The sequence below is a fragment of the Amblyraja radiata genome, chromosome 4 (genome assembly GCF_010909765.2).
Source record: "Amblyraja radiata isolate CabotCenter1 chromosome 4, sAmbRad1.1.pri, whole genome shotgun sequence".
NCBI classification, from domain to species: domain Eukaryota; kingdom Metazoa; phylum Chordata; class Chondrichthyes; order Rajiformes; family Rajidae; genus Amblyraja; species Amblyraja radiata.
In genome coordinates, this window is record NC_045959.1 from 64,269,606 (window position 1) to 64,292,881 (window position 23,276).

The window sequence follows — 23,276 nt, forward strand, 5'->3', positions numbered from 1 at the left end:
CCCTGTACTCACTTCCCCTTTAACTCCACCTTTATACTCCCAATTTGTCAATCCCTCCCCCGCACTATTTAGTTTAAACCCACACGTGTACCCCTAGCAAACCTGCCTGCCAGAATGTCGGTCCCCCTCCAGTTAAGGTGTAACCCGTCCCTTTTCTATAGGTCACCCCTACCCCAGAAGAGATCCCAGTGGTCTATAAATCAAAATCCTTGCTCCCTGCACCATCCTCTTAGCCACACATTCAGATCCCCTATCTCCCTGTTCCTGTCCTCACTAGCACGTGGTACTGGAAGCAATTCAGAGATAACCACCCTAGAAGTCCCGCTTTTCAGTCTTCTTCCTAACTCTCGAAACTCGCGTTGCAGACCCTCCTTCCTCTTCTTCCCGATGTCGTTTGTGCCTACGTGCACACCTACTGCCGACTGTTTACCTACCCTCTCGAGGATGTTCTGAATTCAGTTCATGACATCTTGAATCCTGGCACCAGGGAGGCAACAGACCCTCCTTGAGTCTCTCCTGCCGCCACAGAATCTCCAGTCCGCACCTTGGACAATGCAATCACCCACCTCTATGGCTCTGCCTGTCGTCGGTCTCACCGGTCGAGTCTCATCTCTAGGATTGGAGCCACCGACGTGTCCGCCGCTCGGACTGGAAGCGTCGTTCCCCCGACAGCTCCCAAGAGGACGTACCTGTTTTCATTAGGCACAGCCGCCTGGGTCTCCTGCACTCCACGGTTACTCCCCTTTCTCTCAGTCACACACCTTAGTTCTTCCTGTATCCTTGGCGTGACAACCTTACTGTGGGTCCTGTCCAGGAAACTCTAGTTATCCCGGATGGCCTTGAGGTCATCAAGCTGCTTCTCCAGTGCCTGAAAACGGGCCTTCAGGAGCTGAACCTGGATACACTTGCCACAGTTGTAGCAGCCAAAGGCTCCATCCGTGTCCCTGGCCTCCCACATTTTGCAAGCATCACACTGACTCATCTTACCAGTCATGTGTTCACCGCGTCCCGTCCTCTCCAGCATTTTGCGTAGTCTCCTCTCCTCAGCCTCCTCGCCAAAGAGTCGCACTATTCTCACAAGGCACTTCCCTTGACACGGCGCTCCCCGGCAGCAAACCTTGCTTATATTGGCTGACAAAATGCCCAATTTGTCACTTAACCAATTAACCAATTTGTGAATTGAATTCCTCAGCCAATCACTGAACTCCCTCCTGACACTTCCGAACTTGAAGGAATGTGATCAACTGGACTCTGAATGACAGTCAGTAATGTCAATGATAATGATGGAAAATACAATCATGCAATAATTTTAAGATTAAAAGGAAATGTTTTAATAGGAATCTGAGGGGTAATTTTTTCACACAAAGGGTGGTGGATGTATGGAACAAGCTGCCGGAGGAGGTCGTTGAGGCAGGGACTATCCCAACATTTAAGAAACGGTTAGACAGGAAAATGGGTAGGACAGATTTGAAGGCATATGGACCAAATATGGGCAGGTGGAACTAGTGTAGCTGGGACATGTTGGCTGGTGTGGGTAAATTGGGCCGAAGTGTCTGTTTCCACACTGACTCTATGACTTTAATTCTTTAATGAATAGAAAACTGTACGAAGCAGCAGAGTGGTGCAGCTAATAGACCTGCTGCTTCATGACTGCAGTGAGGCAAACCCAATTCTGAAGAAGGCTCCCGACTCGCAACATAACACTTTCCTTCTCTCCAGAGATGCTACCTATCTCGCTGAGTTGCTCCAGCATTTTGTGTCTATCCTTGTCCCAGTTATAATGGGGGATGATGTGCGTGTGATGTTTGTGAGTTCTCCCTGTCACCGCAGAGATTTCCTCCCATATGCAAAAAAACATGAAGGATGGTAATTGTCCAAACGCAGATGGGTGGGAGAATTGATAGGAATATAAGGGGAATACATTACTGGGAAAATTAATAGAAAGATTAAACGAGAACTTACCGTTTGAAGTTTGATCTTTATTTTATGAGAAGTTGAAGTGAGGGATTATGTGAAGAGCCCGCCAGCCCGCATGCGCGTCAATCTTCAAAGCAGCTGTATGAAACCACAGAATAGTTGCTGACCTAAACTATAGGAAGATTAACGAGAATAGAACTACCGAATGATCTTTGTGAGAAGTAGGGTTGGGAGTAGAGGGCACGTAATCCCTCACTTTAACTTCTCATAAATTAAAGATCAAACTTTAAAACGGTAAGTTCTCGTTTAGCCTTTCTATTTTATTTCGAAGTCACATGAGTGACTACGTGAAGACTTCAAAGCTCTGTGATTTTATGCAGTGACCCAATCTGTGGTAGGAAAAACATGAGTTATTAATATCATGATGCTAACTTGCGTACATGGCCATTGTTCTTAACTGGACCATAGTCCCAATAGACTGTTGAGGTAGACAATAACTCATGCAACACTGTGCAAAATTCTATCTGCAAATACCCAGACATATTCAACCAAATTTTATAATTTATTAACCTGCATTATGTAAACCTCATGCTGTATGATGAAAGAGAAAATCCATTCTATTGGCTGCTAATGAGCCATCAGCAATATCTTGAGACTATTGAATAACAAAATAACTATCTTTTATTTTATAGGTACTAGCAAACTGAGTGCACTTGTATACCTTATGTCATCCCTGATCTTTGCTCTGGTGGGTATGCTGTCAACTTCAAATGTACACAATCCTGCTCATTTGTTTATGAGATCATTCCCATAACAAGCTACCCTGATGTCAGTTATGACGTAGAGACCAAGCTAGAGATTGAGTAAAGGCTGTGTTCTTTGTGCTAAGATCAGTTGCTGAAAGCATAATCATCTTAAAATACTGATCCCATTAGGAAAAATAGAATTATAATAATAATAATAATAATTTACTGATATACATCACAGACTACAATGAGTGTAGGCTATTAGTGGTCAAATAAAAGACACCCTGCATAACGTTAGTGAACAGCGGATGAATAACCAATCATTTATTGTCCCACTTATGGTACTATAGAGAATTACAAAGCAGCACAAGCAATGTCAATTGTGCTATCACATAAAAGCTTCTCTAGGCTCAAACTGGAAGCCACACAAACCTCTGTTACTTACGTTTAAAATTAACTCACATATGTTGTTCACAAGCTTCTCATACAATCATGCAGAGCTAGCTGCCCGAGAAGACAGGCTGCCCCAGCCGTCACTCATGATCTTTATCTTTATAAATAAGAGTTGCTTCAGCCGCCTTACCATGTCGTGAATGAATAGGCAAATTGGCACTGTTAAATTTCATGTTGCCTCGTTTGTAATATTGCAAAAGATATCTACTGATAACCCATAAGTTTTATCAGCTGCAATTTTTGCATATTACCTAAAACTCGATGACACAATGCCCTTTAATCTGAGTAGGGCAGCATAGGCTTTCGCCACTAGCTGTGTTATCAAAACAGCAGAATCTGTGCCTCATGTGAATAGATATGGCAGAATATGCAACTACAAGATCGATTCTCTGAATCAGTTAAGTTGCAGAAACCCAATCATTCATCTTAAACTGGGTAAGTAAACCCATAATCCGTTTAGCCAAATGCTAACCTGATTCTGCCTGCACCATATTTCTGTAATCTTGAGAAATATCAGAAATATACCCTTCTAGTCCTTGGCCAGACCACTCATCCTCGGATGACCTGTCACTGATTGTACTCGGAACCCCTGTTCCTCTATTGATCCTATGGACGGATTTTTTTTTGGCTTTTCTATCTGCGGAAGATGCATTATCTAGTTATTCGTAAATTTCGCTGATACCATATAATCAGAACCTAATGACTAAAGCTGAAACCACAGTCTCCCTTTGATGTGGGAATATGAGTTCCCTGTCAACTCTTGGCTAAGAGTCACCACGAATACTCAGCGTTTTCCCTCAGAGTGGAAATTAGTATAATGCAAGGCTGAATCAGGAATTACCTTGCAGTCCTTTGACTGAAACCACATGTCTAAGTCACCAGAGTGCACAACACAAATCTTCGACCCGCCACTCAATCGGGAATACTGGTATTGAGAGCCTCTGGATTATTATCAATACATTGTTGATTCACAAAATGAACCTGCAGGTCAGATAAAAAATATATTATATGCCAGACCAGCTTCCTGCTGGTAACTACCTATCCCAGAAAGGATGGTAATGATGATTCCAATGAACCAGCACTAACTGAGGAGAAATAAACCATATGTTGAGGAAGACTGATAACCTCAATCACAGATGATGATGCAGTGCTTCCCTGGTCACTATGACCCCTATGGCCAGCCAGTTCCATGATGGTCTACCCTGACCAGGGTAACCGAACTGTTCCTACTTGGAACCTACAGAGGTTATTATGCAAAGCACCCTGCCAATGTCTCTACATCAACCTGATCTATCCCAGAGACAGTGAAAACCACTAGGATCCCATGCTGCCAGTAAACTCAAACCTGGGTCGACAGACTGCTCCATTTCGGAGTTTACAGAGGTTAATATCGAGACATTACTTACCAGCGTCTCTGACCCCGGGTTGATTTGCTCGTTGGTGCTTCAGCGAGGTTCCATTTGCAGATCTTGTCTGTCATGTTTGTCATATCTGTTAGATAGCTGCTGGCACTGGCCAACTCCTCTTGTAGTGGCTTGTCCGTCCCCGAGGGAACAGCAAATTTAGAGGCAAGAGCAGGCAGCTCTTCCTTATGCGATTCTCGCACATCATGCATTAAAGCATGGGATTCAGGCACATAGTCATATTCGGGGTCATGTTCGGAGTCAGATCCATACTGATCTCTGACACTCTCTTAGAGTGGGAGAAATATTGCACCCAGAACCAGGCGTTGCCACATGCGTATGCCTCGGACTGCCTGTGCATGCTTCCATAACACAGAGCATATTTTGTGACACCATCTCCGATAGTCTTTCGAGTGGGAGGAATATTCCTACCCTAAAACCAGGGTAGCTACAGGCATATGACTTGAACTGCCTGTGCATGCTTCCGTAATACGGAGCATAATATTTGGCACCATCTCCATCACTTCATTCATCCGAGTGGGAGGACTTATGCAACCCTGAGCCAGGAGCTGTCTCAGGCATGTGTGCATATACTTTAGCACCAGCTCCATCACTCCGTTCATCCGAGTGGGAGGAATATTGCAACCCTGAGCCAGGAGCTGCTTCAGGCATATGTGCATATACTTTCGCACCATCTCCACCACTCCTTTCATCCGAGTGGGAGGAATATTGCAACCCTGAGCCAGGAGCTGCTGCCTGACATGCCTTCATAACATGGAGCATTTCTTGTGCCACCATCTGATACATCAGATGTTCTAATTGAGACAAATGCCCAATCATATCTGCCATAGATGTCCCAAATCATCCGACAAGACTTGTTCCACAGACTTGGCTTTGACTTTGCCCCGACTCAGGGTTGTCAGGCTGCTCCCTTCAGCAGCCGAACCGGGACTAGCTGTGCAGATCGGTGCTCTGTTGGCATCATCATTATACTTACAGTGGCTTGCAAAAGTATTCATACCCCTTGAACTTTTCCACATTTTGTCACGTTACAACCACAAATGTAAATGTATTTTATTGGGATTTTATGTGATAGACCAACACAAAGTGGTGCATAATTGTGAAGTGGAAGGAAAATGCTACATGGTTTTCAAATTTTTTTACAAATAAAAAACTGAAAAGTGTGGCGTGCAAAAATATTCAGCCCCCCTGAGTCAATACTTAGTAGAACCACCTTTCGCTGCAATTCCAGCTGCAAGTCTTTTGGGGTATGTCTCTACCAGCTTTGCACATCTAGAGACTGACATTTTTGCCCATTCTTCTTTGCAAAATAGTTCAAGCTCAGTCAGATTGAATGGAGAGCGACTGTGAACAGCAATTTTCAAGTCTTGCCAGAGATTCTCAATTGGATTTAGGTCTGGACTTTGACTGGGCCATTCTAACACATGAATATGCTTTGATCTAAACCATTCCATTGTAGCACTGGCTGTATGTTTAGGGGCGTTGTCCTGCTGGAAGGTGAACCTCCGCCCCAGTCTCAAGTCTTTTGCAGACACTAACAGGTTTTCTTCCAAGATTGCCCTGTATTTGGCTCCATTCATCTTCCCATCAACTCTGACCAGCTTCCCTGTCCCTGCTGAAGAAAAGCATCCCCACAGCATGATGCTGCCACCACCATGTTTCACAGTGGGGATGGTGTGTTCAGGGTGATATGCAGTGTTAGTTTCCCGCCACTCATAGCGTTTTGCATTTAGGCCAAAAACTTCAATTTTGGTCTCATCTGACCAAAGCACCTTCCTCCACATGTTTGCTGTGTCCCCCACATGGCTTGTGGCAAACTGCAAACGGGACTTCTTATGGCTTTTTTTCAACAATGGCTTTCTTCTTGCCACTCTTCCATAAAGGCCCGATTTGTGGAGTGCACGACTAATAGTTGTCCTGTGGACAGATTCTCCCACCTGAGCTGTGGATCTCTGCAGCTCCTCCAGAGTTACCATGGGCCTCTTGGCTGCTTCTCTCATCAATGCTCTCCTTGCCCGGCCTGTCAGTTTAGGTGGACAGCCATGTCTTGGTAGGTTTGCAGTTGTGCCATACTCTTTCCATTTTCGGATGATTGATTGAACAGTGCTCCGTGAGATGTTCAAAGCTTGGGATATTTTTTTATAACCTAACCCTGCTTTAAACTTCTCCACAACTTTATCCCTGACCTGTCTGGTGTGTTCCTTGGGCTTCATGATGCTGTTTGTTCACTAATGTTCTCAAACAAACCTCTGAGGCCTTCACAGAACAGCTGTATTTATACTGAGATTAGATTACACACAAGTGGACTCTATTTACTAATTAGGTGACTTCTGAAGGCAATTGGTTGCACTGGATTTTATTTAGGGGTATCAGAGTAAAGGGGGCTGAATACCTTTGCACGCCACTGTACCAGACAGGTTGCGCCATTTTGTGTTGGTCTATCACATAAAATCCCAATAAAATACATTTACGTTTGTGGTTGTAACGTGACAAAATGTGGAAAAGTTCAAGGGGTATGAATACTTTTGCAAGCCACTGTACCAGACAGGTTGCACCTGCTAGTGACTCCGAGTCCTTACTCCCTTCTGGAGCCCCAACGGAGTATTACAGGGAAGGTCTGGAATGCCTCTGGCCCCATATGACTCGGATGAGCATGCGTTATAATCGGAGTCCACTAGGCAGAGTGGGAGAAATACTGCAACCCTGCCAGGTGTTGTCATAGGCAATTACGTTCATATGATTAAAAGAAGCATATCCCCATTAAATCAGAGATTCGACTGGTTTATTGATATGCACATAGTTGGAGTCTCTTATAAAAGAATCTCCAACAGTCCCCTCTGGTGAGCGGAAATTATCATGACGCTACCAGGTGTAGCACCCACAGGTGTCTGATAGGCACAGCTCAAAAAGGCTTCCTAAGCCAGGAGCTCTGCAATGGAAGAGCAATTTCACTACACCATCGGTGTATGTGATAAAAAATGTCCTTTGTAATTATCATTTTAATATAAACTTTATTGGCATGATAAGATATATCGTTATATTGCCAAAGAATTAAACATGACTTTTGAATGCTATCGGCTACAATAGTCACAAAAGTGACCGAGTGACAACCGCTATTGATGCCAACTCCATTTATATCTGCCCAAAAATAAAACATACACTGTATGCTGCTGCAGCATAGCTGTCGGTGCTACGGCAGCAGAGCTTACCTGAGCGGTAGCTCCTGGTCGAGGCTATTTTTAACCCACCGGCTGCTAAAACCTCCTGCCGCAATATATGAAATCCGGCTCCTCACGGAGCCCCACGGCTGCCTGCAAATCTGGCTGCCTGCTCCCGTTCGGAGCTCTGAAGCCGGCAGCCGTCATCCCAGCTCCTATGGAGCCCAACAACGGCCTGCAATTTCGGCCGCCTGCTCCCGTGCGGAGCTCGTCCGGCATCCGCCGCAATCCCAGCTCCTATGGAACCCCACGGCGGTCTCCAATTTCGGCCACCTGCTCGCTTGCGGAGCTCGAATGGCGGAAGCGACAAAATCATCCTCTAGATCCTTATGGAGCTTCCACGGCGGCCCAAACCCCGGCCGCCTCTATAGCTACTTCGGGCCCGCTATCGGAGCGGTTCACTGGAAATAAAATTGACTTACCTGCCAGAGCAGTTCGAACTGCTCCGACACGCGCGTCATGCGTTAGATGTATTGACGCACATGCGGGCTGGCGGGCTCTTCACGTAGTCACTCACGTAACTTCGAAATAAAATTGGGTATTTAGGATTACTACTTTGAGAACTGGAAAGGACATGGGCTAAATAAAGTAATGGAGTCATACAGCATGGAAACAGGCCATTTGGCCCAACTAGCCTACATTGGCCAACATGTCCCAGCTACGCTAGTGCCACTTGCCCACATTTGGCCCATGTCTCTCCAAACCTGTCCTGTCCATGTAAATGCTCTCCTTCTATGTCATAAGGAAAAGTGGCAATATAGAAATGGAAATAGGCAGGAGATCTGATGTGGATTGTGCTAATGTGGTGGTAGAATGTGTCCTGGGTCTCCTCCATTACCACAGTAAGGCCCAGCACAAATTGGAAGAACAGAACCTCATATTTCGCTTGGGCAGTTTTACACCCCAGCGGTATGAACATTGACTTCTCCAATTTCAGATAGTCCTCACTTTCTCCCAACTTCCCCTCCCCCTTCCCAGCTCTTCCACAAGCCTACTGTCTCCGCCTCTTCCTTTCTTTTTCCCACCCCCCCGACATCAGTCTGAAGAAGGGTCTTGACCCAAAACGTCACCTATTCCTTCTCTCCATAGATGCTGCCTCATCCGCTGAGTTACTCCAGCATTTTGTGTCTATCTTCGTGTTAATGTGGTGACAGGAAACCGCAGACAAAGCCCAACAGCAATTTCATTGATTATGTTATTGTAACAGAAATTTGGATCTACTGTTAATGGATTCTATTTGTGACCTAACTAAGTCTTCCTGAGTTCCAATCTGTAATTTGTCGTTTTGTTTATCAAGTCTCTGCAAAATCTCATTACTGTTAATTGAGTCTCTGAGTAACCTCGTCATCTGAGAATATAAGAAATGTACCAAAGTCACGCTCGACAGATCAGCCTTGGCTGAACTCCTGGTGCACAAGCACCAGTTTAATAAATCGGCCGTTACTTCGGACACCAACTTTGCATGTCCTTTCCATTTTTGGTCCTGCAGTAATAATGAGATGTCAGGTTGCATTCTTCACTATTCAATCAGTACATTTCTTAAGTACACCTGAGTACAAACTAATGTATGCAACATCTTCCTGCACCTCGTGCAGAAATAGTAGCAGCTGCAGGGGTAGGAAAGGATCTTGGGCTCTCTCTTGTCTCTGGTATGAGGTGTATACATCTGTCTACTGTGATAACATTTGCAATACTGCAAATAAACTAGAATTTCAACCCAACTTGGATCACCTTGAGTTGAAATTTCAGTTGATCACGACTGCCTCCTTAACAGTTGCAGTAAGTCACATCCATGTTAATATCGCCAGATGTTAGTTTACAGTCATCTTCTTAAAAGTATCCAAATTGCAATTGTTGGATCTATTCCCCAATTATGCATGACATGGAAGGGAAAACTGAACTAAAATGTTCTCTATCAGCTCTATCAACAGAATAAATGTTCCAAAAATAATGCATAACACCACGATCCAGTACAAAAGATTTCAGCTGAAGATGGCATGGGATGTGGCCATAGTAACCAGTGCAATTAACAGCATTTGAAAAATGATTTGTCTCGCAATTGAAAATTGTTTCGGGTGACTGCAGAAACAGACCTTGCCTTTGTTGTTCGAATCTAATAATATATATCTTGAGAACAGTATGTAAATGAACCAGTGTTACTGAGGACACTAAGTTTTATGAGTCTTAGGAGATTGTTGTATTTGTGTAAAAAGAATGCCACAATTTCTCTTTAAAACATTATTATATTTTTTGCGAGGCTGCATTTTAATAATAAACAGCACAATGTGTTACCCAACTGAACTACAAACGAGCTGAGAATTAATTTTCACAGACGGCTGAGATGGAAAACAAGTTCTGGAATCAGAATGCCTGATTAATTACTTTGTATTTGCCTTGGTTCAAGTCACATTCAAAATCTGTCTTGCAATCCTAACATGATATCAGTGAACATTCAGTTCTATCTCTGGTTATTAGCCTTAGGAGAATAGTTATTTTGTCAGCGGTCAACTGTGGCTGAAACAAGGCAGCCAGCATCTCTTAAATGGAATATGCTTTATGGTCGAATCACCTATAACATTCTAGCCTAACTGGCACCCAAAAGACCGAAACAAATGTTACATAGCCCAATTTTACAGCAACACTATCATTGCAATAGAGTTGCTGTGAATATTTTAATGAGATAAGAGTTAATGTATTCATTCTGTACTTCCAGCTAGGGATGAAACGTTGTCATGAAGAGAGATCAATGTGCAATGGTTTTGCCTAAATATTGGTGAATTAATATTCGATTATATCACTGACATTTTTGCACGCACCGTAGAGTTCGATCATTACATAAAACTGATTGTGCTAACCTTATTCTGCACATGATACATACCTTAGTGGGAGAGTCTAGGACCAGAGGCCACAATCTCAGAATAGGACGTACCTTAAGAAAGGAGACGAGGAGGAATTTCTTTAGTCAGAAGATGGGGAACCTGTTGAATTCATTACTACAGACAGTTGTGGAGGAAGGGTGTCAGGGGTTATGGTGAGAAGGGAGGGGAATGGGGTTGAGAGGGAAAGATAGATCAGCCATGATTGAATGGCGGAGTAGATTTGCTAGGACGAATGGCCTAATTCTGCTCCTAGAATTTATGAACACAAACTTATCCTGTGCATGACACACACTAAGACTGCCAGTTGGGCTATTCCATGTTTGTAATATGTATACATCTGGAGCAAGCTGGGTAAATAGCAGTGATGTCCACCATTGAACAAGAAATTTTACATTTTGTTGCTATTTTGGTACTGGTATAAGCTACCCACAAAAGGGAGACCCCAACGGAAGTAAGCCACCATGTTCAAGATATGGAGCTGTACTCGTATGATATATGGGAACATTATTGCATTCAGAAATGCAGCATGGAAACAAGCCCTTCAGCCTATCAAGTCCATGCTGACCCATTCACACTAGTTCTATGTTATCCCATTTCCGTATTCACGCCCTCCACATGAGGGGGTAATTTACTAGCCAATTAACCTACAAACCTGCATGTTTTTGGGATGTATCAGGTAACCGGAGCACCCAGAGGAAACCCATGTGGTCCAGTTGAACTGTAATGACAGAACGTATTAAGGTGACATTATTAAAATGTACATAAAGTGGAAAGGGAACATTCACAGTCTTCATGCTGCCTGTCCCGCTGAGTTGCTCCAGCAATTTGTGCCTACCTTCCATTCACAGTCTTTATCCCGGGATAGAGGATTCTAAAACAGAATGTCATAGGTTTAAGGTAAGAGAGGAAAGATTTAAGAGGGACCTCAGGGGCAAGTTTATCACCCAGAGGGTAGGCCATATCTGGAATCAGCTGCAGAGGAATCTACAGAAGTGGAGACAATTATGACTTTTACACTGTTAAAGACATTTGGACAGGAAGGGTTTTGAGGATCAAGAGCTAAACTCAGGCAAATGAAACTAACACAGAAAGCCAAGGTGGGCGGAAGGGCCTATTTCTGTGCTATATAGCTCTATCATTCTATATTTGTTTGTTTTCATTGGTTGCCATATCTGCTGTCATGATCTCAAAGTCATCTTCACAGATTATGTGCATGGTCCTGTCGCCATCCCTTCATATAACTCAGCGGGTCAGACAGCACCTCTCGACAAAATAAATAGGTGACGTTTCAGGTCAAGAACCTTCTTCAGACTGAGAGCCATTGTGGGCTCACCTTTCCTTGATCATTATTACTTTTTGCATATCTTTTATTCATTTGTTCTATATCCCTCTATATCATCGTCTATATCTTCCGTTCCCCATTCTCCTTTATGCGACATGGTGGCGCAGCAGTAGAGTTGTTGCTTTACAGCTTGCAGCGCCAGAGACCTGGGTTCAATCCCGACTACGGTAGTTGCCTGTATGGAGTTTGTATGTTCTCCCCATGACCGCGTGGGTTTTGTCTGAGATGTTCGAATTCCTCCCACACTCCAAAGATGTATGTAGGTTAATTGGCTTGGCATAAGCATAAATTGTCCCTAGTGTGAGTAGGATAGTGTTAATGTGCAGGGATCACTGGTCGGTGCGGACTCGGTGGGCTGAAGGGCCCGTTTCCATGCTGTATCTATAAACGAAGCTAAAGACTCTCAGTCCTGACCCGACACATCACCTGTTCCTTTTCTCCGAGATGCTGCCTGGCCCGCTGAGTTACTCCAGCATTTTGTGTCTATCTGAAGTTGAGCACTGCTGCTTTGAGTGGTCCAAGGGTTACTTAAAATATCTCCAGTTTGTTCATGGAAAAACACTGTAAACTCTAGAGAAACAATGTAAACAGCTGTTCTGGCTTTAAATAATTTCTGGCAAAGGTACGCTGACCATTTTCAGGAGATTGGATGAATGCCTGTGAAAATATTACTCTATAGGCATGTGCAATATCAAGCTTGAGCTGGGCATTGAGCAACATAACCCCGAAGGATGGATGCTAAGGCTAAAGGTCATCTATTTATCTCGCACACAGTGTGAAGTTCTCTGGCACCAAGCATACTTAGAAAATAGCCTTTTTGCTGCATTTTGAGAGGAAGAAAGAACATTTCCAAAGGTGTCTCTCTGCTTGGAGAAAGAGGAGGAAAATAATCCCTGAATTGTACTGCATTACCAATTTTGTGTAAATGGTGAAACGACTCAGCGGGCCAATTTATATTAGTAATTTAATATTCCAGGTGCATAAGTCATACAATTGTTTTGGGACAAGTCCAGAGGAATGTACCAAAAGTTACTGAAAACTATTATATAATTTTTGCACTTCTACAACCAATTTAGGAATACTTCCAGAACTGGCTGTTCTTTTTGAGTCTGGGAAAGTAATGGTTGCATTCAATTGAATTGAATTGAATACTTTATTGTCACATGTGACAAGTCACAGTGAAATTCTTTGCTTGCATACCCAAGGTATGCAAATAGTGGCCACGTAAAGGGCGCTTTCAAAGTTACAAATGTAACCCACGCCAGGTCCACCTTTGTTCTCCCCTCCCCCCTGCTCACAGCAGTTCCCCTACGCCGGGTGCTTCACGTAACTGTTAGTTTCCACTAGACGGGCCCATCAGGGGCACGGCCCTCTCAATCATCAAAAGCATGTACATTACTTGCTGCCTGAAGAAAGATGTATCTGTGTTCAGGGATCTGAGCCATCATCTGGGCCATGCCTGCTTCTTGCTGTAAGAGGTAAAGAAGCCTGAAGTTCCACACCACCCGGTTCAGAGACAGCTACTTTTTGGCCACAATCATGTTCTTGAACTGTCCAGCACTAATCCTGAACTAATCCTACCTCGGCAACGGCAAGGGCGGAAATCCCGGGGGGGGACAGGGTTGAGTGGTAGGGGACCCATTTTATGTAATCCGGATTTTAAAACTCGGTGAAATCTCCGCTTTCCGCGAGACAGTGGGGGTGGGACTGTTGATCGATGGCACCGATTGAACGAGAGAGACGTCAGTCAGCAGGCAGTGGGGGCGGGACATGATGATTCAGCGCGATCATTGGAGGAGGGAAGTGTGCTAAAATACTCTCGGCAGCCCTGGACACAGCCCTGTGCCTCATCCGCAGCCAGGATCGATCCCAGCTCTCCAATCATTGCCGAACCGCCACTAAACCATCCCCGTCCCCACCCGAATGCCTCCCCCCCACGCCCGGGGATGGCCAGAGATGTCGTGAGTCAGACGGGAGCTGTGCCCGGCCCCAGGCCCATGGCCAGGACCACAGCAGCGCTAAACCCAGCTCAACTCTGCCTGTCCCGCCAGGTTATCCCACAGCCCTGCCTGGGCTTGCGGGTAACATGGCCCAGGTTTACAGCCAGCGCGGAGAAGCAGTGCTGGTGTCCCGTCAGTCCAGGCAGGGCTGTAGGTTAACCCGGCGAGACAGGCAGAGTTGAGCTGTATTTAGCGCTGGATTGAGACTCCGAAGCCTCGCGTGTGCGTGTGTTTGTGTGTGTGTGTGTGTGTGTGTGTGTGTGTGTGTGTGTGTGTGTGTGTGTGTGTGAGTGTGTGTGTGTGTGTGTGTGTGTGCGTGCGTGCGTGCATGTGTGTGTGTGTGTGCGCATGCCAAGAAATTGTGCCCCCCCCTGTCCCCCGGTCCCCTCCATATTTTGATAGCGATTTCCGTGCCTGGGCAATGGAACACTACAAACCACTTCAACAGTGCCATGAACTGGTTTTCTAAATGTGTATTTTTGCACTACAGTTCTTTCTGTGCATTATTTTATAGACAATAGACAATAGGTGCAAGAATAGGCCATTCAGCCCGGCCATTCACTGTGATCATTGCTGATCATCCACATTCAGTACCCCGTTCCTGCCTTCTCACCATATCCGCTGACTCTGCTACCTTTAAGAACTCCATCTAACTCTTTCTTGAAAGCATCCAGAGAATAGGCCTCCATTGCTTTATGAGGCAGAGAATTCCACAGATTCACAACTCTCTGGATGAAGACATTTTTCTCATCTCCGTTCCAAATGGCCTTCCCCTTATTCTTAAACTGTGGCCCTTGGTTCTGTACTCACCCAACAACGGGAACATGTTTCCTGCCTCTAGCGTATCCAATCCCTTAGTAATCTTATACTGTATGTTTCAATAAGATATCCTCTCATCCTAAATTCCAGAGTGTACAAGCCCAGCCGATCCATTCTATATACATATAAAGCGGCCTTTTCACGGGGCGACTTGACGCAAGAATTAACCAGAGTTTAACATCGTGGGAACCTCGTGTGATAACAGTACGGCATTCGTGGACCACCGTGGACCACCGTAGCGCTAACGGCAGGTAATCGTGTATCTTGGTCACTCGGGAGAAAATTCAAGAAAGTTTGAATTTCTCCAAGAGTGACTTGTACACTTGTGGTTGAGTATTGCAACATTGTATGAACATAGTGGCCAGTGCGATATCCGTAATAACTCTTGCGGGTACCGTGGGAACTCCTGCGAACGGTGAACCCGGAAGCTGGACAGAGGGGACAGAAGGTGAGTAAAAATTGTCTTCTGTGGGATTGAATTTAAAAAATAAATAAAAATAAAGATTTGCATCCGCATATGGACATCAACTTATTCATGAGTTATGTTAATGAGATTCAAGAAAATAACTATAATCTTTAAAAGGGACTTTAAAAGGGACTTTACTGAAAGGTTACGCATTTTTATGGTCCGTGAGAAATTTTTCACATGTACTTCTTTGAGAGATACAGGTCGGAGTCCTCGCCGACTAGCGATCGATGCCTTTCCGAAGCAGGATCCGGAACGCTACCAATCAATGTTGTACAGAGACCCGTGTAAGGAGTGAACTGCACATGCTGGTTTAAACCGAAGACAGACACAAAAAGCTGGAGTAACTCAGCGAGTCAAGCAGCATCTCTGGAGAAATATAGCTGATGTTTCGGGACGAGACACATCTTCAGACTCAATTCCGATTAGGCTGTCTGAAGAAGGGTTCCGATTCGAATCGCCACCTATTCTTTTTCTCCATAGATGCTGCCTGACCCGCTGACTTACTCCAGCTTTTTATGTTTTTCTTCGCAGATCTGACTTACCTGCTGAGTTACACCAACATTTTGTGTCCTTCTGTGCGTATTAACCAGCGTCTGCAGTTCCTTTAGACATTACCTAACTTCAGATTTTAGAGATATAGCGCGTGGGAACTCCTGCGAACGGTAAACCCGGAAGCTGGACAGAGGGGACAGAAGGTGAGTAAAAAAGGTGGTCTCAATATCGACAAGGGAACATGTGTCCTTCGAGGACGTCCCACCTAATTGTCATTGTTGGATAATCTTTTTAACAGGAACACTTGCAGAGATGGCTCCCAGAAAATCTCAAAGAAAGGGGGTAAAGCGTGTCAGAGATGTTTTTGCCATGCAGGAGAATGAGGAGGAGACGCAGCAAGAGAGACAGGTGGAGAGGCAACAGGAGATGCCACAGATAACACTGCCTGTGGGCTCCTTGGAGCAGGGAGAGGGTGAGCAAGGTGCAATTCAGATTGCCTCCCCAGTAGCCGTTGTAGGAATAGCCTCTACAGATGCTTATGTAAAGGGAAGATGGCAGAAGGTAAGGCCATATAACTTCACCAGGGAACAAGAGGGGGAACTTGTAGAATGGTACCAATTTAACGAGATTCTCTACGATAAATCCAGAGAGGATTATAGAAACAGGGAGAGAAAAAGGAACCTGCTGGAGACGAAGGCTGCCGAGTTTCCCGAGTGCTCATGTGAGTTTATATAACGATATATAAGTTAATCAAGAGGAGAACCATTTAATGTTATCCAAGATTTAAAAACATACATTGCTATTGATGTAAAAGTGCTGTGTTTGCAGTTAACTTAAACTTCTCTTATAAGTCTGTCTGTGCACTGCAGCTGCAAAGTAAAAAAGTCGCAGACAGCGCGTCAATGAAAAAAACCACCATCCTGTACTCGAAATTACTTAGTATAGGCATGTCTCCAAATTAGCCAATTCAACCAAGGGAGGATATTTATAGTGTGTGAAAAAAAAAGTTACATCATTTGTGTCACGTGTAGCTCACGATGTTCATTCAAGATTTAACGCGAAAGCTCGGGAGACGGACAAGTCACTCGCACAAATAACAGAAATGCCGAGTACCGTGGGAACTCTTTATCTACCCCCCGTTATATCGTGCGAGACTCGTGCTGGACCATGACCACTTCACTCTGGTGACATCTTGCGTCAACTCGCCCCGTGAAAAAGCCCCATAACAATCCCGCCATCCCGGGAATTAACCTTGTGTATAATTAATGTGTTATGTGTGGGCATTTTATGCTATGTGTGGGTATTTTATGGGTTTTTTATGTTTTTGTGTGCTTGTCTGAGAATGTGTGCCGGTGGTGCTGCTGCAAGCATGAATTTCATTGTATCTGTACATTACTGTACTTGATAATAAACCCAACCACTTGTATATAGAGTTCTGGCAACTATGAGCAATATTTAGCATGTTTTTCAATCTCCGTTGCACATTTGCATCATTAGTTTTATTTTAAAATGCAGTGTCAGCATTGTCCACACTACCATTTACCACCATGGGGCGCTGCACGCTGGCAGACTCGCCAACAGTCTGTCTGTCTTTTTGTCTTTTTTTAAATTTTAAGTGTTTTAAAAGTTTTTGTTAATGTTCTCTGGTTCGTTTTATGTGGGGGGGGGGGAGGGGGGTTGGGGGTAACTTTTTTTCAATCTCTTACCTTGCCAGAGATGCGATTGTTTTCCGGATCGTATCTCACATAACATAGAAACATAGAAAATAGGTGCAGGAGGAGGCCATTCGGCCCTTCGAGCCAGCACCGCCATTCATTGTGATCATGGCTGATCGTCCCATATCAATAACCTATGCCTGCCTTCTCCCCATATACCTTGACTCCACTAGCCCATAGAGCTCTATCTAACTCTCTCTTAAATCAATCCAGTGACTTGGCCTCCACTGCCCTCTGTGGCAGGAAATTCCATAAATTCACAACTCTCTGGGTGAAATTTTCTTTTCTCACCTCAGTCTTAAATGACCTCCCCTTTATTCTAAGACTGTGGCCCCTGATTCTGGACTCGCCCCACATTGGGAACATTTTCCCTGCATCTAGCTTGTCCAGTCCTTTTATAATTTTGTATGTTTCTATAAGAAACCCCCTCATCCTTCTAAACTCCAGTGAATACAAGCCTAGTCTTTTCAATCTTTCCTCATATGACAGTCCCGCCATCCCAGGGATCAATCTCGTGAACCTACGCTGCACTGCCTCAATCCCAAGGATGTCCTTCCTCAAATTAGGAGACCAAAACTGTACACAATACTCCAGATGTGGTCTCACCAGATCCCTATACAACTGCAGAAGAACCTCTTTACTCCTATACTGAAATCCTCGTGTTATGAAGGCCAACATTCCATTAGCTTTCTTCACTGCCAGCTGTACCTGTAAGCCAACTTTCAAAAGGACGCACAGGTCTCGCTGCGCCTCCCCCTAACCTAACCTAACCTAACCCCATTGGGATAATAATCTGCCCCCATGTTTTTACTGCCAAAGTGGATAACCTCACATTTATCTATATTATACTGCATCTGCCACGGATCTGCCCACTCACTCAACCTATCCAGGTCACCCTGCAACCTCCTAACATCCTCTTCACAGTTCACACTGCCACCCACCTTTGTGTCATCTGCAAACTTGCTAGTGTTGCTCTTAATTCCCTCTTCCAAATCATTAATAAATATGGTAACCAGTTGCGGCCCAACACCGAGCCTTGCGGCACTCCACTCGCCACTGCCTGCTATTCTGAAAAGGACCCGTTCACTCCTACTCTTTGCTTCTGGTCTGCCAATCAATTTTCTATCCATGTCTACCCCCAATACCATGTGCTCTAATTTTAGTCACCAGTCTCCCGTGCGGGACCTTATCAAAGGCTTTCTGAAAGTCTAGATACACTACATCCACTGGCACCCCTTCATCCATTTTACTTGTCACATCCTCAAAAAATTCCAGAAGATTAGTCAAGCATGATTTCCCTTTCATAAATCCGTTGACGGACTAATCCTTTTACTGCTATCCAAATGCCCCATTATTACCTCTTTAATAATTGACTCCAGCATCTTTCCCACCATCGAAGTCAGGCTGTAATTCCCCGTTTTGTCTCTCGCTCCTTTCTTGAAAAGTGGGATAACATTAGGTATCCTCCAATCCACAGGAACTGATCCTGAATCTATTGAACATTGGAAAATGATCACCAATGCGTCCACTATTTCTAGAGCCACCTCCCTGAGGACCCTGGGATGCAGACCATCAGGCCCAGGGGATTTATCATCCTTCAGTCCCATTAGCCTACCCAATACTATTTCTCACCTAATGAAAATTTCTTTCAGTTCCTCTACCCCCTTAGATCCTCTGTCCTCCAGTGCATCTGGGAGATTGTTTGTGTCTTCCTTAGTGAAGACAGATCCGAAGTACCTATTCAATTAACCATATAACCATATAACCATATAACAATTACAGCACGGAAACAGGCCATCTCGACCCCTCTAGTCCGTGCCGAACACATAATCTCCCCTAGTCCCATATACCTGCGCTCAGACCATAACCCTCCATTCCTTTCCCATCCATATAACTATCCAATTTATTTTTAAATGATAAAAACGAACCTGCCTCCACCACCTTCACTGGAAGCTCATTCCACACAGCTACCACTCTCTGAGTAAAGAAGTTCCCCCTCATGTTACCCCTAAACTTCAGTCCCTTAATTCTCAAGTCATGTCCCCTTGTTTGAATCTTCCCTACTCTCAGTGGGAAAAGCTTTTCCACGTCAACTCTGTCTATCCCTCTCATCATTTTAAAAACCTCTATCAAGTCCCCCCTTAACCTTCTGCGCTCCAAAGAATAAAGCCCTAACTTGTTCAACCTTTCTCTGTAACTTAGTTGCTGAAACCCAGGCAACATTCTTCTGCCATTTCCTTGTTGCCCATAATAATTTCACCCGTGTCTGCCTTCAAGGGACCCACATTTGACTTTGCTACTCTTTTTCCCTTAACGTATCTAAAGAAGCTTTTACTGTCCTTCTTTATATTCCTGGCCAGCTTCCCTTCGTACTTCATCTTTTCAGCCCGTATTGCCCGTTTTGTTTCCTTCTGTTGTCCTATGAAAGTTTCCCAATCCTCTGGCTTCCGGCTACCCTTTGCTGTGTTATACATCTTTTCTTTTAGTTTTATTCTATCCCTAACTTCTCTTGTCAGCCACGGTTGCCTCCTACTCCCCTTCGAATCTTTCTTCCTTTATGGAATGAAATGATCCTGCGTCTTCCGGATTATGCCCGGAAATTCCTGCCATTGCTGTTCCACCATCATTCCTGCTAGGATCCCTTTCCAGTCTACCTTGGCCAGCTCCCCTCTCTTGCCTTCCTAGTCCCCTTTGTTCAACTGCATCACTGACACTTCCGATTTAACCTTCTCCTTCTCAAATTGCAGGGTTAAAACTAATTATATTAATAATAATAATAATAATAATAAATACTTTATTGATCCCCTCAGGGAAATTCAGATGTCCAGAAGCCCCCAACCAACAAACCCACAGATTCAAAACGAACGCAGACAGAAAATACATAGAATACAATGTGGACACTACCTGAGAGCAATAAATACTTAAAAAGACCAATAATTAACAATTAAAAATTAAAAATTGCAAAATGCATCCCCCTACAGCCTAGCGGTCTGAATTATAAAATCTAATGGCTGCAGGGGTGAAGGATCTCCTGAACCGCTCCGTTCTACAGGGCAGGGAGAGGAGCCGGTTGTTGTTCCGAATGCTCTTTTGACTCTCCAGAATTACATGGAGGTGATGCCCGGGGTTTTTCAGGATGACCTGCACCTTGTGCCTCATACGCCTCTCAAGCACATCCATCCCAGAGTCTACTCTCCCCTCCAGCACTGAGCTAGCTCGTTTAACCAGTTTGACCAGCTTCTTGTTGTGTTTTGCACTAATGTTGTTTTACCAGCAGACAACAGCGTAGAAAATAACACTTGCAACCACAGTGTTGTAAAACATGTGCAGCATATCATTACACACATTGAAGGATTTGAGCCTTCTGAGGAAAAAGAGTCTGCTCTGGCCTTTTTTGTAGAGGGAGTCAGAGTTGACAGACCAGTCCAGTTTGTTATCGAGGTGCACTCCAAGATATTTATATGTCTGCACCACCTCAATGTCAGCCCCTGCAGCGTTGACTGACTGAAGGGGGAGCTTGGACCTGCCAAAGTTAACCACCATCTCTTTAGTCTTAGTTGTGTTCAGGATGAGACAGTTCTCTTCACTCCAGGCACAAAAGGCACTGGTCAAGTTCCTGTATTCCTCCTCCTGCCCGTTCCTTACACATTCCTTACACATTCCACAATCGCTGTATCATCTAAATATTTCTGTACGTGGCATGTGTCAGACTTAAAGTTAAAGTCTGCTGTATACAGGGTGAAGAGGAACGGGGCCAGAACCATTCCCCGTGGGGCTCCAACATTGCACACCACTGTGCCAGAGACACAGTCCCCCAGCTTGACAAACTGTGGTCGACCCGTCAGGTAGTCGTATATCCAGGAGATAAATGTGGAATCCACCCCCATCTTCTTAAGCTTGTAGTAGTGATCATATTATGATCACTACCTCCAAGCGGTTCCTTTACCTCGAGTTTTCTTATCATATCTGGTTCATTGGACAACACTAAATCCAGAATTGCCTTTCTCTGGTCGGCTCCATTACAAGCTGCTCTAAGAATCCATCTCAGAGGCACCCTACAAACTCTCTTTCTTGGGGTCCTGAACCAACCTGATTTTCCCAGTCTACCTGCACATTTAAATCCCCCATCACCATTGTGGCATTACCTTTGTTACAGTTTTAACTCCTGCTGCAACTTACACCCTACATCCGGGCTACTATTTGGGGGTCTGTAGATAACACCAATTAGTTATTGCCTTTACAATTCCTCAACTCAATCCACAGTGACTCTACCTCGTCAGTCCCTATGTCTTCCCTCGCAAGGGACTGAATTCCATCCCTCACCAGCAGAGCTAGCCCCCCTCCTCTGCCCACCTGCCTGTCCTTTCTATAGGATGTATAACCCTGAATATTAAGTTCCCAGGCCCGATCCTCCTGCAGCCACGTCTCAGTAATCCCCACAATGTCATATCTACCAACCTCTAACTGAGCCTCAAGCTCATCTACTTTACTTCTTATACTTCGCGCATACTTATATACATATACTTCTCCTGTCGCTCTGCGGCCTAACATCATGGAGCTGGCGGCCTTGCTCGGGACTGACTTTGAGCCCCACCGTGAGGATGTGGACTTACCATCGGAGCCAATCCCTTGCCTGGGATCGACGCTCCAACCGCTGCCTATGGATTTCACCATCGAGGAGCTCGCAGTCTCGGGTAGAGATCGATGTCGGGAAGCTCCAAATGACACAGAAGGTTTCGACCAGCCCCGACTCGGGGTCAGATTGCCCATCGCGGGGGAGCTGAGATACCCCCTGATGCAGGAGCTTGATCGCCCCGACGCAAGGGCCCGAACGCCGCCGGCTACGGGAGCCAAGATCGCCCCGTTAACGGAAGGCTCGAGGCCCCCGACTATAAAATATGATTATGATTATGATTACACCTAATGTGTGGTGCGATATTCTTAACTGACTGCATCCATTTGACCTTCCATGTCTCTACCATTCCACATATGAACTGAAAGCGACTCACTCCACAACATGTAGCTGGTGTATGTACTGGATGCCAAGTTTAATCATGGACCAAAGGCCCTGTTCATGTGCAGTACTGTTCTGTGCTCCTAGTTCAACAGCTGATCTAGTAAATCCACCTAGTTTCGAATTTAGTCTTTAGAGATGCAGTGCAGAAACAGGCCCTTCCGCCCACTGATCACCCCGTACAGTAAAACTATCCTACACACGAGGGAAATTTTTCAATTTTACCAAAGACAATTAACCTACAAACCTGGACGCCTTTGGAGTGTGGGAGGAAACCAGAGCACTCAGATCACACAGGCGGAATATACAGACTCCGTACAGACAGCACCCATGGTCAGGATCGATCCCAGGCCTCTGATGCTGTAAACGCCCTATCCCATGATGCGAGTTTACCCAAGAGCTCTCCCGAGTTTAAAAAAAAATCAAACTGGTGGTATTCTACGAACTCCTACGACCTTCCACGAGTATGTTCACGAACTCCTACGGGCTCTTACGAGTATGTCTACGTATTCCATTGACCTCATTCTACGGTCTCCTACATTCCTCTTCCGAGGTACTCTTGACCCAACTACGAGCAGCCACGTGTGGAAAATTGATCACATGATTCCCCTCCACTTTAAGGGGAGCGTTTTACTCCCCCTATCCTCCATCCCTTTGGCCTCCAAGAGAGATGATCGCAGTGGGGAGAGAGAGAGCGCAACATGCCTTTCCAAATCAACGAATCGTTCCATGCTTGCGTTGCTCGCTGCCGCCCCCAGCCCAGTTACATTCACACTTGTAAACCACAC